The sequence below is a fragment of the Pleurodeles waltl genome, chromosome 1_2 (genome assembly GCF_031143425.1).
Source record: "Pleurodeles waltl isolate 20211129_DDA chromosome 1_2, aPleWal1.hap1.20221129, whole genome shotgun sequence".
Taxonomy (NCBI): domain Eukaryota; kingdom Metazoa; phylum Chordata; class Amphibia; order Caudata; family Salamandridae; genus Pleurodeles; species Pleurodeles waltl.
In genome coordinates this window covers 862,882,400-862,897,518 of record NC_090437.1, presented here as the reverse complement: position 1 = coordinate 862,897,518, position 15,119 = coordinate 862,882,400, and positions in this window count along the sequence as shown.

Sequence of the window (15,119 nt, the reverse complement as noted above, 5' to 3'; positions counted from 1 at the left end):
GGGCAATAACACCTGTTTTGCTATTCTGTGTTTCCCCCAAGTCGCCCGATAAAAATGGTACCTCACTTGCGTGGGTATGCCTAATGCTCGCGACAGGAAACACAACATGGACACATCACATTTTTACATTGAAATCTGACTTGTTTTTTGTAAAGTGCCTAGCTGTAGATTTTGGCCTCTAGCATTTTTCAAAACTAGACACCTAAAGAAATCCAAGATGGGATGACTTCTTGGGCTATCACCAGGTTCTGTTAACCAGAATCCTTAGCAAACCTCAACTTGTGGCCAAAAAATATTTTCCTTACATTTTGGTGACAGAAAGTTCTGGAATCTGAGAGGAGCCACAAATTTCCTTCCTCCTGGTGTTCCCCCAAGTCTCCTGATAAAAATGGTACCTCACTTGTGTGGGTAGGCGTAGCGCCCGCGACACGATATGCCCCAAAACACAACGTGGACACATCCCATTTTTTCACAGAAAACAGAGCTGTTTTTTGCAAAGTGCCTACCTGTAAATTTTGGCCTCTAGCTCAGCCGGCACCTAGGGAAACCTACCAAACTTGTGCATTTTTGAAAACTAGAGACCTAGGGGAATCCAAGATGGGGTGACTTGTGGGGCTCTGACCAGGTTCTGTTACCCAGAATCCTTTGCAAACTTCAAAATTTGGCTAAAAAACACTTTTTCCTGTCATTTCGGGGACAGAAAGTTCAGGAATCTGAGAGGAGCCACAAATTTCCTACCTCCTAGCGTTCCCCCAAGTCTACAGATACAAATGGTACCTCACTTGTGTGGGTAGGCCTAGTGCCCGCGACAGGAAATGCCCCAAAACACAACATGGACACATCACATTTTCCCAAAGAAAACAGAGCTATTTTTGGGAAAGTGCCTAGCTGTGGAGTTTGGCCTCCTAGGGGAATCCAGGATGGGGTGACTTGTGGGGCTCTCACCAGGTTCTATAACCCAGAATCCTTTGCAAACCTCAAAATTTGGTCCAAAACACTTTTTCCTCACAGTTTGGTAACAGAAAGTTCTGGAATCTGAGAGGAGCCACACATTTCCTTCCACCCAGCATCAGTAGTTAGGCATAGTGCCTGCGAAAGGAAATGCCCCAAAACACGATCTGGACACATCAAAATTATCAAATAGAAAACTACCTGTTTTTGCATTGGGGACCTGCATTTTTCAGTCCTGGGCTCAGCAGCCATACAGGGAAACCTACCAAACCCAGACATTTCTGAAAACTTGATACCTCAGGGAGTCTAGAGAGGTGTGACTTGCGTGGATCCCCCAGTGTTTTCCTACCCAGAAATCCTCAGCAAACCTCAAATTTAATTTAAAAAAAACAGTTCTCCCGCATTTCTGTGTAGGATCACCGCACCAGGACAAGTGTCCTACCACCCACCATTCCACTCAGTCTCCTGGTAAAAATGATACCTCACTTGTATATGTGGGCCAAGTGCCTGTGACAGGGAAGAGCCAAAAACATGTTGAAACTGAGGGGGAACCAAAGCAGGACCAAAAGGGCAGTTGGAAATAAAATAATTTTTTCAGCTGACAAGTGGGGCAGAATTTTTATCAGTATAGATGAGACAATGCTGGGTAGTAGGAATGCTGTGGATTCCTCCAGATTCCAGAAGGTTCCATCACAAAAATGGGGAAAAAATGTGTGATTGCCAGCAAAGTTGGAGGTTTGCTGGGCATTGTGGGTAATAAAATGGTGTGGGGTGCTTGTGAAGCACACCATCCTGGACTCACCCAGATGTTTATTTTTCAGCTGTGTCTAGGTCTTGTAGAGAATTTCTACATGGCAGGGTCCCAAAGTCCAAAAAGTGCAGCCCTCACCATTCCAAGTGGGATGATTTCAAGAGTCACCAAGGTCTCATGACCCAAGAGGGGCAGAAATGGCCTAAAAGTAATTTTGCCCCCCTGGGGAGTGACCCTTGCCTAAGGGTCAATAACAAAAAAACAAAAACAAAATCCCTGGTGTCTAGTGGGGCAGTTTGGCCTTATAAAAATGTCAATAACAAAAAACAAAAATCCCTGGTGTCTAGTGGGCATTTCTGCTGCCCGATCGCATTGCGATCAGGCAGCAGAAATGCTGAGAAAGGCATAAAAGGAAAGGAAAGACCTTTCCTTTCCTTTGATGCCTTTTTCGGCTCCTCCACGTGATTGGAGGCAAAATGCAAAAGCATTTCTACTCCGATCTGCGCTGATGAGGTTAGCATGCAATCACGTGCTGATGTCATCAGACGCCACAGGAGGTCGGGGGTGGAAGGGGAAGCGATTTTCCTTCCATCCCTGCCCTGGGGAGGGGGGTGCCAGGATAGCGCTTCCCCCGTGGTCCCCTAGCTGGATGTAACGGTTACATCCTGGGCACTGGAGCGGTGCTGCCCAGGCAGTAACCGTTACGTCCAGGGCACCCAAGGGGTTAAATTAGACACATTGGACTTTTACAATGAAATTAATTGTGCATCATGTGCAAAGATGTTACTCTTCATCCAGGACATGCTTATGAGAAATTAATTAATTTGGCTGAGAAATGTGAAATTGAGATGGATAAATCGAAACAGTTGAAGAGGAGCTACAGATTAGAATTTGATTTGAGAGACATTGCAAAGATGAGATCATCTGGAATTAAAATTTGCATTAAAGAATGAATCCAGAATGTTTAAACATGGGAAGCATTAGATAAATGGGAAGTTCGATGGTTGAAGAAAAGAGATCAGAAGAAAAAGCTGACTGCATCTTCAAATAATGTACAGCAGGCTGAGTGAGCTGTAGAAATGATGCCAATGAGAGAAATTCCAGGAGGGATTTTTGTTCATGTCCTTTGGAGCAGAAGTGACATATTGTCAGAGTTGAGGGAGAAACCAGTGGAGTGGTACTAACAAACTGAGAGGTTTACCAAACTTACAAAAAGTCTGTGGGAAGACTTGAATACTTTGTTTTAGATTAATTATTGAGCCGAGAGACATGATTCATTTTGTGTTTAGGTTTGTTCAAGGACTGAACCCGGAAATTAGCAATATGATTAAAAGTCATTTGATTTGCTGGTAAGGAAAGCCGATTGATGAAGTGATGTAATATGCTAAATACTGTAGTGATGAGATTGATATGAACAAGAAAAGGTTGAAGGAAAAGGTAATGGTGATGCAGATTAAATCTGCTCAAGCATTGGATTTGCAGAGATCACAGGGTATTATGAATACTGGAGGAATACAAGGTATGCAACAGCAAGGCAATATGAGGCCTCAGTTCAGAGGTAGGGTTCGTGGAGTTTGAGTAGATCCGAATACGAATGTGTCTAATGTTCACAAGATGAATAAAATGCTGCCTTGTCAAGTGTACAGCAGTGTCAGACATTGGAAACAGGAGTGTCCTTTTAATAAAGTAAATCATTTGGTGCAAGATGGTTGACAGCAGTCAATTTCAAAATCAGAGAGACCAAAGACCCCATAATGAAAGCAAAAAGTAAATCAAAATCAATCAATCAATCAAAAAATGTATAGCTCGCGCTACTCACCCGTGAGGGTCTCAAGGCACTGGGGGGTGGGGTGGATCAAGGGGGGAGGCAGGGAGGGTCACTGTTCAAACAACCATGTCTTGAGGGTCTTTCTGAACAGCAGGAGGTCTTTGGTTTTGCGAAGGTTGGTGGGGAGGGAGTTCCAGGTTTTGGGGGCGAAGTAGGAGAATGCAAGACAGTTAATCACACAATGCCCATTTATTGAAAGAACACATGAGCGAGAGTTCAGAAGAAGAAGAATGTGTGTTGGCTGCCTTATTGGAGGTAGATCAGTGTGGTCCTTATGTAAATGTGAGTGTTATGGGTCATGATGTTTCATTCCTTGTTGACACAGGAGCAACATGTTCCACTGTCAGATCTGTAGAAGTCTCAGATGTGCTCCTTTCAGGAAGAACAGTTTAGTTTGTAGGAGTTGCAAAATTAGCACTTGGTAAACCCCATTACAAAGCCCATTCCAGTCAAGATAGAAACATTTGAAGGTCTGCACCGATTCGTAGTTTGCGATTCCAGTCCTGTAAGTCTGTCAGGAAGAGATTTACTATGCAAATTAACATGTTCAATCACGTGTACACAAGAGGGGATAGCAATTCAAAGCAATAGTGATGATGAAACGTCTAGTCAAACTGATGAGATGTATCCTCTCATTACATTGTTTCCTGCCATCACAGTTAAAGATTTGTGTAACAAACTACAAGAGACAGTAACACTTAGAGCTTGGGATCTCTCTGGAAAAGATATTGGACTTATTCAAGGTGTTGATCCAGTCAAAGTAGGTGTTAAGCCAAATGCAGTTTTCCCCAGAAGACCACAGTATCACATGACTCCAGTAGTGATTGAGGGTATTACCCCACAAATCCAAGATCTTGTTCGACAGGAGGTTCTTCAAGAAGTAATGAGCAGCCCATGTAATTCTCTAATTATGGGTTGTGAAAGCAAAGCGGGAAACATCACATAGTTCAGGATTTGACAACGGTGAAAAAATATGTAGTATCATGCGGTACATTAATGCAAAAATCTAGGAGTGATTTTATTCCAGATTCCATGTGAAGTAGAGTAATTTTTTGAGTGATTGATTTGTCACAAGCAGTTTTCTCAGTGCCATTGAATGAGGATAGTCAGTTCCTCTTTTGTTTGTGATTCAGCAACATTGTGTATTCATGGTGTCATACTCCAAAGGGGTTTTCGGAATCACTGTTTATTTTCAATCAGATCCTGAAGAAAAATTTAGAGTCTTTAAACATGAGATTGAAGTCTGCTTTAGTGCAGTACATTGATGACTTCATGGTTGCGTCGAATACATGTGAAGCTTGCAGACAAGATACCATAGCGTTATTAAATCAATTACGTGAAAACTGACATAAGGATTCCCCTCCTAAATTGCAGTATTACCGGAAGGAAGTTAAATATTTGGGTTACCAGATTGAGAAAGGTGTGGGAAAAGTGTCCCGAGAGAGAGTTGCAGCAATCATGGAAATTAATCCCCCAGTTACACAGAGAGAGAGATGTCAGAATATTTTTGGGAATGGTGATCTATGCTGCTAATGGATCCCACATTTTTCAGTAATTTCCAAACCATAGCAGAAATTGACACACAAGGAAGTCTCCTTCAATGAAGTATGCATGACAGCTTTTACTGAGTTGAGAGAGATAGTTTGTGCAGAGTTGCAGCTTTGTGAATGCTTGACTACAGCAAAAGTTTTGCACTGTTTTGTCATGAACATGATGGTTTTACTCTTTCTGTTTTGATGCAGTCGCATTGAGAAACAAACTGGCCAGTGGCATATTTTTCCACCACATTAGATGATGGAGCTGCTGCTGTGCCTGGCTGTCTGAAAGCCGTGACGTCTACTGGTGTGAGCATTAGCCAATTCAAAGGCATTTGGATGGGACATCCTTTGTCCCTCTTTCGGTCGAAATCCTCATGACCAGATTTAAGACCCAGTATTTGACCTGTGTCTGACTTACACGTTATGAACTATTGATTCTTGGATCATCCAGTGCAGTGATCAATAGGTGTTCAAATTGGAACCCCTCCACATTAATGCCTTTAAATGTTAATGATACAGTTGTTAATGAAATGGAACATGGCTGCCTCAATGTTACTGAACTGTGCACCAAACGCAGATATCCAGAATATTCCTTTGGAGGAAAATGACCAAGTTGTCTTTGTTGATGGCTCCTGTTTAATAGACAGCGAAGGTACTCTGAGAGCTGCCAATGCAGTTTACACACTCTCAGGAGTAGTTGAAGCTTCATGGCTTCAAGGAGTAGTTACTGCCCAAGTAGCTGAATTGGTTGCTCTTACAAGAGCAGCTGAAAGGGACAATATTCACAGATAGTCAACATGGACTTGGTGTTGTGCACGACTTTGGGCAGTTATGGCAGCAGCGAGGCTTTATGACCTCTTCTATATCCCCTATTTGAAATGGTGAAAGTATTCATGATTTGTTAAATGCACAACAGGTACCTGAGAAAATTGCAGTTGTAAAGTGCAACACACATGTGAAATCGAATAACTATGTATAATTGGGTAATGCCTACGCTGACCAAATTGCCAGATATTGTGCACGTCATTGTGTCACCTTTTATTAAGAGTGGAGTAATGAAAGTCACACCAGTGAGACAAATCAAAATTTCTTGTTGACAGTGGTTGCTACCTGGGATGAAATTAAGAGGTTGCAGGAAGAGGGAACAGAAGAACACAGAGGTTGGATAAAATCAAGTTGTGGTCAAAAACAGAGAGATGATGTCTGGATTTTAAATGAAGGGAATGTTGTATTGGCAGGTTGTTTGCTGAACTTGATGCCTAGATTATCATGGTCAGGTTCATCTTGGGAGAGATGCAATGATTCACACATATAAACAGACACAATCCAACCCCAGGTTTGGATTGGTTGCAGAAGTGGTTTGTCACAGATGCATTACATGCCAGCAAATGCATGTAGGGAAACGCACAGTGGTTAATCTGTGCCACATAGGTAGATTGGGAGGGTTATTTAACAGAATGCAACTTGACTTCATTGAGATGCCTGTTTGCAATGGATTGAAATATGTGTTGGATATTGTGTGTGTGTTCTCTAAGTAGATCAAGGCTTACCCAACACATAGGAATAGTAGTCTCACTCTAGCAAAGCTGGTGCTTCGGGAACTAATATCACATTATGGATTCCTGACTTCTTTTTAATCAAATCAAGGAACACACTTTAATAATAAGATTATAAAGTTGTTGTGTGCAGCACTGAACATTGAGCGAAAATTACACTGCATTTACATACCAGAGGCATCTGGATTGGTGGAGCAAACGAATGGAACACTGAACGCTCAATTGGCAAAGGTTTATACCTCAACATCATTGAATTGGCTGATGCATTGCCACTTGTCCTGATGAGTACGCTAGTAACCCGGACAGGAATACAGGATTTTCCCCTCATGAAGTCCTGATGGGTCATGCAATGAGGCTGCCACCAGTACTGTAAATGCACTCATGAACATAACAGCTGACTTAGTGCTGGATTATTGCTGCGGTCTAGCTCTTTGTCTCATCAGTTTGAAGCAGCAACAGTTCAACCAGCCCAAGAACAGTGCCACAGCCTGAAGGCTGGTGGGTGGGTTTTAGTTAAAAGGCACATGCGGGAGACTTGCCTAGAGCCAAGATGGAAAGATCCATGCCAAATCATCTTGGTGATGATGACAGTTGTGTAACAGCAAAGGCTGGAGAGAAGACAAGGGACAGATGGAATTAGAAGAAAGCAATTTTTAAATCCAAAGAGAGAGAGGCAGGAAAATAAATCTAAAGAAAGGCGGCGTTTTGACAAAGTTAGACAGCAGGAAATCAAAGTGGAGACACAAACGTGCTAACAATACAAACTGCCTCAAGTAGAGGAGCTCTGTCTCCCCACGCCATGGATCGATTGACAGACTGTGGCCTCAGTAAGTTATCAGGGATAGTGAACATCTTTTAAAAACTCTCTAACACTGCTGCACATCACAGCAATGAGATGTTGGTGAGGCATGGGGTTGCAAGGGTGTTATAATTATAACTTTGCCTGCAAGGAATGATGAAAGAAGGAACATTTAAGATAATCTATGTTGTTTGTTTGGAAAAAAACAACATTGGATCACCTGAGGTTAGTGGGGACAGGAGGAAACAAGGAAATACAGGAATCCCAGAAACTCTAATAAAGAGAAACAACTTATTTGTGTTGTTTAGACATGCCTAATAAGGCCCTATAGTATTGCACCAGTTATCTGAGTCCAGAAGTGTTTTGGCTGGGTAACAGGCCTGTGTCACTCTTATGCTTATTGTTTATGTTGACATTCCTTAAACTGTGACGTAAGATGGTTTTCTATTCTCTATCTTTATCTTCTGTTTTAGAATTATATTTTTAACTCTTCTTTTAGGTGTAGTTCTAACATATGGACTGGCAGTGAGGGTATTCTGCCTCCATCAGGTAACAGGAAGACTGGTAGGTGCCCAGGTGTGAGGTATGCAGTGCAGTACAAACCCACACCCTATTCTGTTTCTTACTGTTTTCTCTGTTGGTCTAATGGGCTTTCTGAACACCCCCTACTAACCACATGGTCAGGCAGATAGCTGGTAAATACCTCAATCTGCTAAAATACCCTGACCATTAGGTTAATGAAAAGTGGCTTCAGACCCCATTCCCTGGCACATGATATTACTTCTGCACCAGAGCATAAAAAATTTGGGGCTTACTAACTCTCTACTAGCCCATCTGACAAAACTATGCCCAAATAAAACCAGGTTTCCTCTCAGTTGCCATTGTGAATGGCTGCACTATTCAGCCACTTGGTCAGCCCATGACCAGGGACCGATAATCTCTGGGCATTTCTGAAAACTAGGGATACAGGTACAGATGCAAATGTGGATCAAGCCTATTTGCTTACACAAACCCCCTTACAAACATCTAAAGAAGGGGTCAAAAAATATGTTTTCCATATTTATGAGACAGAAAAACTTTGTCACCTCCAGCCAATGGCCAGACTCTTTCCACCCAGAGTTTCCACATTTGCATTCATGGAAATGTTGCCACTGTGCTGGTGAACTTAACAGATGTCAGAGGAATGAACCAAAACTCAATCAATATGAACATCTAGTTGACCTCACACAAGTCATTTTCACTGTTTCCTGTGTGGAGAGAAAGGCCCATCCACACAATAGGGCTACAATCGTTATCGAGAGAAGCCTGGGAATGGCTGGAGACAGGATTTTTGTGGATCCCCAAAGATTTCCGAACTCCCCTCCCTTCAGAGAAATGTGAGGAAAATCAGTAATTTGTAGGGCATTTTGGATATGAAAACTTAGAGGGATCCATGCAAGTCACATGACCCTTGACTTCCCCGTGTATCCGGTTCTTAGGGACATCTGACTTAATCAGTTTCCATGGGTGCCTGTGTAGCAAAGGGGTCAACTAACCACAACACCAGAATGAGTGAAGTTGAAAGGTTAAATCTTCATGGTTTCTTTTTGGGTGTTGCTGGTCAAAAGTGATGGGCCAGAGACACAAGATAGATGCCATTTTAATTCAAAGAGGTATGGCAACATAGAATTTTAAAACATTTGTTATTGTTCACTACATTTCTCACAATTGTTGACCTCCAAATGTGTGGCAGTGTACAAGAAAGAGCATATTTTGCCACATTCACTCTGATCCACATGACACTAATATGTAACAATAAAGTCAGAGTTGTAAAATAACCACTATTCTATAAACTCATTATCTTGGGCACATTTAAAAAATGGAAAGGTTTTCTATATACACATTTTCGTTCATTTACTTACTATATGAATTGATGCATGGTTGGTACACAATGACCACTCTTAATAGGCTGCAGTTTATGACCATTTTTGACACACAATGAGATTACGGGGTTTCCCAGAATCACACGTTTTAGAGTCAAAATTGGGGTTAAAACCCACGTATCCCAGCCCCATGTTTACAAAGTGTGAATTTAGCCTCTAGACCAAATCTCCTTCTGTCCTTTGTCACATTGCTCCATAATGTTTTTACACAAAATAAACACATTTGTCGAAAACTGTCATAGACAAAATACAATCTTTTGCTAACTAGTGGACCATTAAACAACATGTTGAATGCTTCCATAAAGTATACATAGAAACATAGAGAATGTATGAAATTAGAGAATACATTCAAAGTAGTCAAGCATTCCCAAAGCTGCAACTCTGCACAAACTATTTCTCTCAACTCAGTAAAAGTTTCTCAAATTTAATGTTGTGCTGTGCAAAGTTGTAACTACCAAGGTAGTAAATATCCATCTACTGTCATTAAACATTTTTATTGAAACGTGATAGCAATGTTTTATCCCCTGCAAAACAAAAGTTATAGGAACTTTTGCTCATGCTCTGAATCTCAGATGAGATATGTAGTATACCCATTAAAATATCAACAGTCAAGTGCAGGCAGGATGTGAGTATTAACCTGATGAAAGTGGTCTGTGCAAATAATTTGTCTTTTTAGTTAAAACAATGTAACACACACTTAGCAAACAAAACGTTTGATACTCACTAACAGTACAGTACCTAATCCCACACACATTTCATTAGATTTTGCAAATAGTTTTCCTCACTGTTTTAGTAAAGGCACAAGAGTAAACAATTGAAAAAACACAGGGAGACTGAGGCATGCTGAATGAATGTGTTTTGCTACTAAGAATCACCAGCGGGAAGGCAATTTTTCAATTGTAACAGCTGTCCTAAAATTGTGGGTAGGTGTAACCATAAGGCTAATTTACAATCCTGACTGCAGTCATAAAGTATTTAGAATTCAACACATAATGAGAAATTATGTTTATATGTTGAATGTCTTGAGGACACACCCGAAAGCACTTGCGATTCCAGACAAACTGGAATTACTGACTTCTTTCTTGGCCATCAAGGCCCACTAAATTTCCCCACTCCTGTAATCCCTGTAATATCCAGGAAATATTTGGGTTACCATTTTGGATTAATGGTTGTACTGTTTGTGAGCCAGGAGGTGTGGGCTGACAGTTGCAACTTGTTGTAGGAGTGGCTTAGTCACCCACAAACAAAAGAGCTGTCTCCCCTAAATCAGCAGTCTCGTCTAGGAGCAAGATACCATTTACGACAAGGCACTTAATGTGGGGACAAATACCCAAAAGAAATGCCACAATTCAAAAAGAAAAAGGTGGCAGCAATCTCTATAAAACACGCCAGCAAAGTTGAGAACATTACTGTGGAACAAGAATTGGGCAGTGACCCAGCTGGACAGCGCTGCAGAAGTCACAATATGTCGCCAGAGTCTGAAAGATCGTCTGGATGTGACAGCAAGTAACAACTTTCTTGGAGTCCAGACTGAGTATGGGCACGTTCTCCCACCCAACAGTCATTTATTATTTATTTCTTCAAATTGAGGGAGATACAGAGCGCACAATTAGTGTAATTTTTTGGGATGAACTTAATTGTGATAATTGATTGGCAGAAAAAGACTGGCCACCTGAACATGTCCGTAACCTTCCACATGGGGAAGATGTCATATTGCCTTCTTTCTCAGATCTTGGTCTGGAAGTGGTAAATAAACCTACACTGTTAACAGGGCTTTGTTGCAGGCACCTGTACTGTACCGTGACACTGTAGGGTAGGATAAGGATTCCCCCCACCATGTAGTACCTTTCAGGTCAACACCCCAGCCTCAGCCCAAATATCTTGTTAAACATGAGGCTAAAGCTTCAATGAGAGAGATCCTCAATCAGCTCGACTACCAGGGAGTAATAGAGCCCTGGGTCTCTGCAATGAATAGCCCGTTATTCCCTGCTGCAAAACCAGACCATTCATTTACAATAGTCTTAGATTCCAGACACTTAAACAACTACACATGCACGTTTGCAATACAAAATTCAGACAGCACAGCACAAATTAACAACATGGTGCATAAAAAATATGAAACAACCTTGGATATTTCCAACGGTTTCTTCTGCCAAAACTTAGCGCATGAAAGTCAGGACCTGAGTGCACTCTCATTTGGCTCACAAAAATGTTTTTGCTGTTTGCCCCAGGGCTATAAGAACAGCCCAGGGGTTGTTTTCTGCCAGGGTAACATCAATATTACATAATATTGATCCTGAGGCGTTGTCCTATGTGGATGACATCTATCTTACAGATGAAAACCTCAACATTCACCTTACCATGGTTGATCAGATCATCTTAGGATTCGCCACTTTACACTACAAATTCAATTTCATCAAAAACTAAAATAGCCTTTCTTAATGTATTGCTCCTGGGGTATAAGCTATGTAATAAGGGCAAGAGTCTGGCCCCCCCACTTTTTAGAAAAATGTGCTCAACTGCAACCGCCAAACATGATCAAGAAACTGCAGTCTTTATTTGATTTATGTAATTTTTACATTCCAGATTATGCACAACCTATCAAACCACTCTATGATATAATTTGCCCAGATTTCCTAAGCAGATACTGGACAGTTGAACAGACGCTCATCCTTAGAGGATTACTGCAAGACACGGTAGAAGCAAAACACTTACACATAATTGACAACAAAACAAATTTGGTCATGAGAATAATTGCTGGTGCCATTGGGTTCACCTGTGTCACCTTTAATGAGAGCAACACAGTGCCCACAGCATACAAATCACACTTGTATTCCAATGCAGAACAACGTTTTGCACCCACAGAAACAATTCTGACTGCTATACAGATGGCTGTCATAAAGGAGAGGCCACGTGCCAAAGAGAAAAGCATTATTGTTGTTACCCCAGTGCCAGCCTTAGAGGCTGTCATCAAAGCAAGCATTCCTAAAGCTAAAGCATTACATCCACATCTGATTCAAAGGGCAACATCCCTGACTGCCACTGATGTTGACTACATCTTTGACCCCAAACTTCACACACAAGAATTTCTCCAATGCAAATAGGAGTACCCCGTACCTCTTAGCATCTTGCCACCTGTCATTTACACTGCTGGTTCAGCACAGCCAGCTGTAGGTACAAAACATCAATATTAGCTGCTTGTGCAGCTGTGAGCTGAGTGAGGAAGAATGGTGTAATCCACCCTCATACTTACAAGCAGACTCTAGGGGACTGCACTGCTCAGCTGGCTGAGCTTAAGGATCTTATATTGTCACTGGAACATATGGATCCAGAACATCTCATATCAATTGTGTGTGATTTGTACTACTGTGTCTAGCCCTACAAATATTATCTCAATTATTTGCAGTTAAACTGGTTCAGAGACTCAAAGGGGAATATCATAAAGCACAGAACTCTGCGGGGGAGGGTTGCTGATTTTAAGAATAAGCTATGAGATGCTCATGTAGTATATACACTTAGCCAACAACAAGGAGGAATACACATTATTGGCTGATGAAGCAGCCAAATCCACAGTAGGTACTGTTGCTGCAGTGACTCATTCTCACACAAGATTGGATAATGAAATTCAATCTGCCGTGAAAGCCGTGTTTGAGGGCAAGCTTCTCCCAAAAGCATATACCACAAAATATTCTTACCATATCAGTGCACAGAATGCTGCCTTTGTGACAATTCCTGTGGTGGGAGATCGAGTGATCCCCAACCAAGACCAGAGATTAGATTTCATCAAAGCAGCACATGAGGGTGTTGCATCTGGTCTTGCTGGTGTCGGGGCCACAATTTCACTCTAACAGAAACGCTTTTGGTGGCCGGGTCTATGCAAACAGACCAAGCAATATGTCCTTTGTTGTGACATTTGCCAGCAAATAAAGGGCTCAAACATCAAATTTCCACCACAGACATCCCTCTTAGTGTCCAATAGGCCACTACAATGTGTGTACCTGGACCATTGTGGTCCCTTATATCCTGATGGTGCATACAAGTACATCCTAGTCACCGTTGATTCTTGTTCTAGATTCCTGTGGGTATAACCACAGCAGTCGGCTACTGCTCAAACTCTTATAAATGACTTGCTGGGCTTTATCAGTACATATGCGGTTGCAGCATTCCATTTGGAGCAGGGCCCTGCTTTTGCCTCCAGGGCATTCAGGGACACCATGAGGATGATGAGTGTTGAACTCCATTACTCTTACCCATATCATGCAGAGGGTAATTTGGTTGTGGAGAAGAGGATTCATGACCTAAAGCAGTCCTTAACAGCTAGAGTATTAGGTCAGGCTGCAGTTGGCTTCATCACCTATACGTGATCCAGAGAGCACTAAATGATCTGCCAAGACGGTCCTTTGGTAGATGTACTCTTTACGAGGTCCTCTCTGGTATACCTATGTATGTCCCAGATCTAGACGGCCCTGGTATGATGGCAGCAAACCACATTTTGACACAATTGAACATTTCACTGTCTTACAGGAGCGTTAACAGTTTTGTGGTGATAATTCATTCGCCAGTGCTGCCACCTTAGGAATAAGGGATTTGCCAACAACTTCTACAGGCTGGATTCCTGAAGTTGGGGATCTGTTTTGTGAGAACATTGTTGTGAAGAAGGAATTCGGCCCATCTTACAGAGCACCAGTTCCAGTCCTGGGAATACTTGGCACCAGAACTGTCATTCTACCACAGCAACATAAAGTTGCACAATGTGGCTGATCCTGCACAGTAGACCCAGAGGTCCCTTGGGTAGTTCCTGGTCCCCTCTCACTACCCAACAGCATATACCTCTTCAAATAAGAAACAACAACACTTCTGAATATACCAGCATGTACAATAATACCACAAATGCCTCCTTGATAATGGGGAGGGCAGAGAATGAGCTTCTGCAGATTCCTGTTACCACTTCACTGACAAGAACTGCCCAAGATGTGGGTGTTTTCTACTCCAATGCAACACAAACTGACAACATCGTCTGCTCTAAACCTCCACGCAAAGTGGATCCATCCACAAGTAATGCACTGGCTGCTGTGTTCTAAGAGACTGCTTCTGATTATTTCATCGGCATGGATGACTTTCCTTCAACTTCATCTGCACCTGCAACTGAAACTGTTTGAAGGAAACGTAAGCTGTACATACGGCTCAGAAAGAATTGTTTGGTTTATCCATGGCATTATCTGTGTATACTATTGATGTTGCTTGCCTTACTGGTATAGATTGGTTTTGGGACTGCTTTTGAGAAATGATCATTATCTTCCTGAACACTTTTCTGTTGAGACAATGGATAAAGTTTTAACACCATATCTTTCCTCACATAAGGTCCTAAGAGGTTTGTACCTAGTGAACACTTCAGCAGTACTAATTCCGGATGGGCTTTTTTGGGATAATGTTCCTTTTCATGTATATGGGCCTACTGACGTCATCCAAATTCCTTATGTCTTCAAAATCTCAATGATGTAATTACACCTGGTGTTGTTTCTGATGACTGGGATGTTAAAACAGTAAATTCTATGCTTGCTGAGCTGCAGGACTACTCTGTATTTGTAAGTGATGATCTGTATATGAACACAGTGAGTTATGGGGAAATGTTCTTTTGTAATGATTCAGGATATTAGTTTCTGCACCAAGCAACTAGACATAGATCTGTATTTAATTGCACACAGTCCTGTGGGTGGTTATTGTGGCCAATAAACACAATTGGGTGTCAGGTGCACTTTGTTAACTCCTCAGGG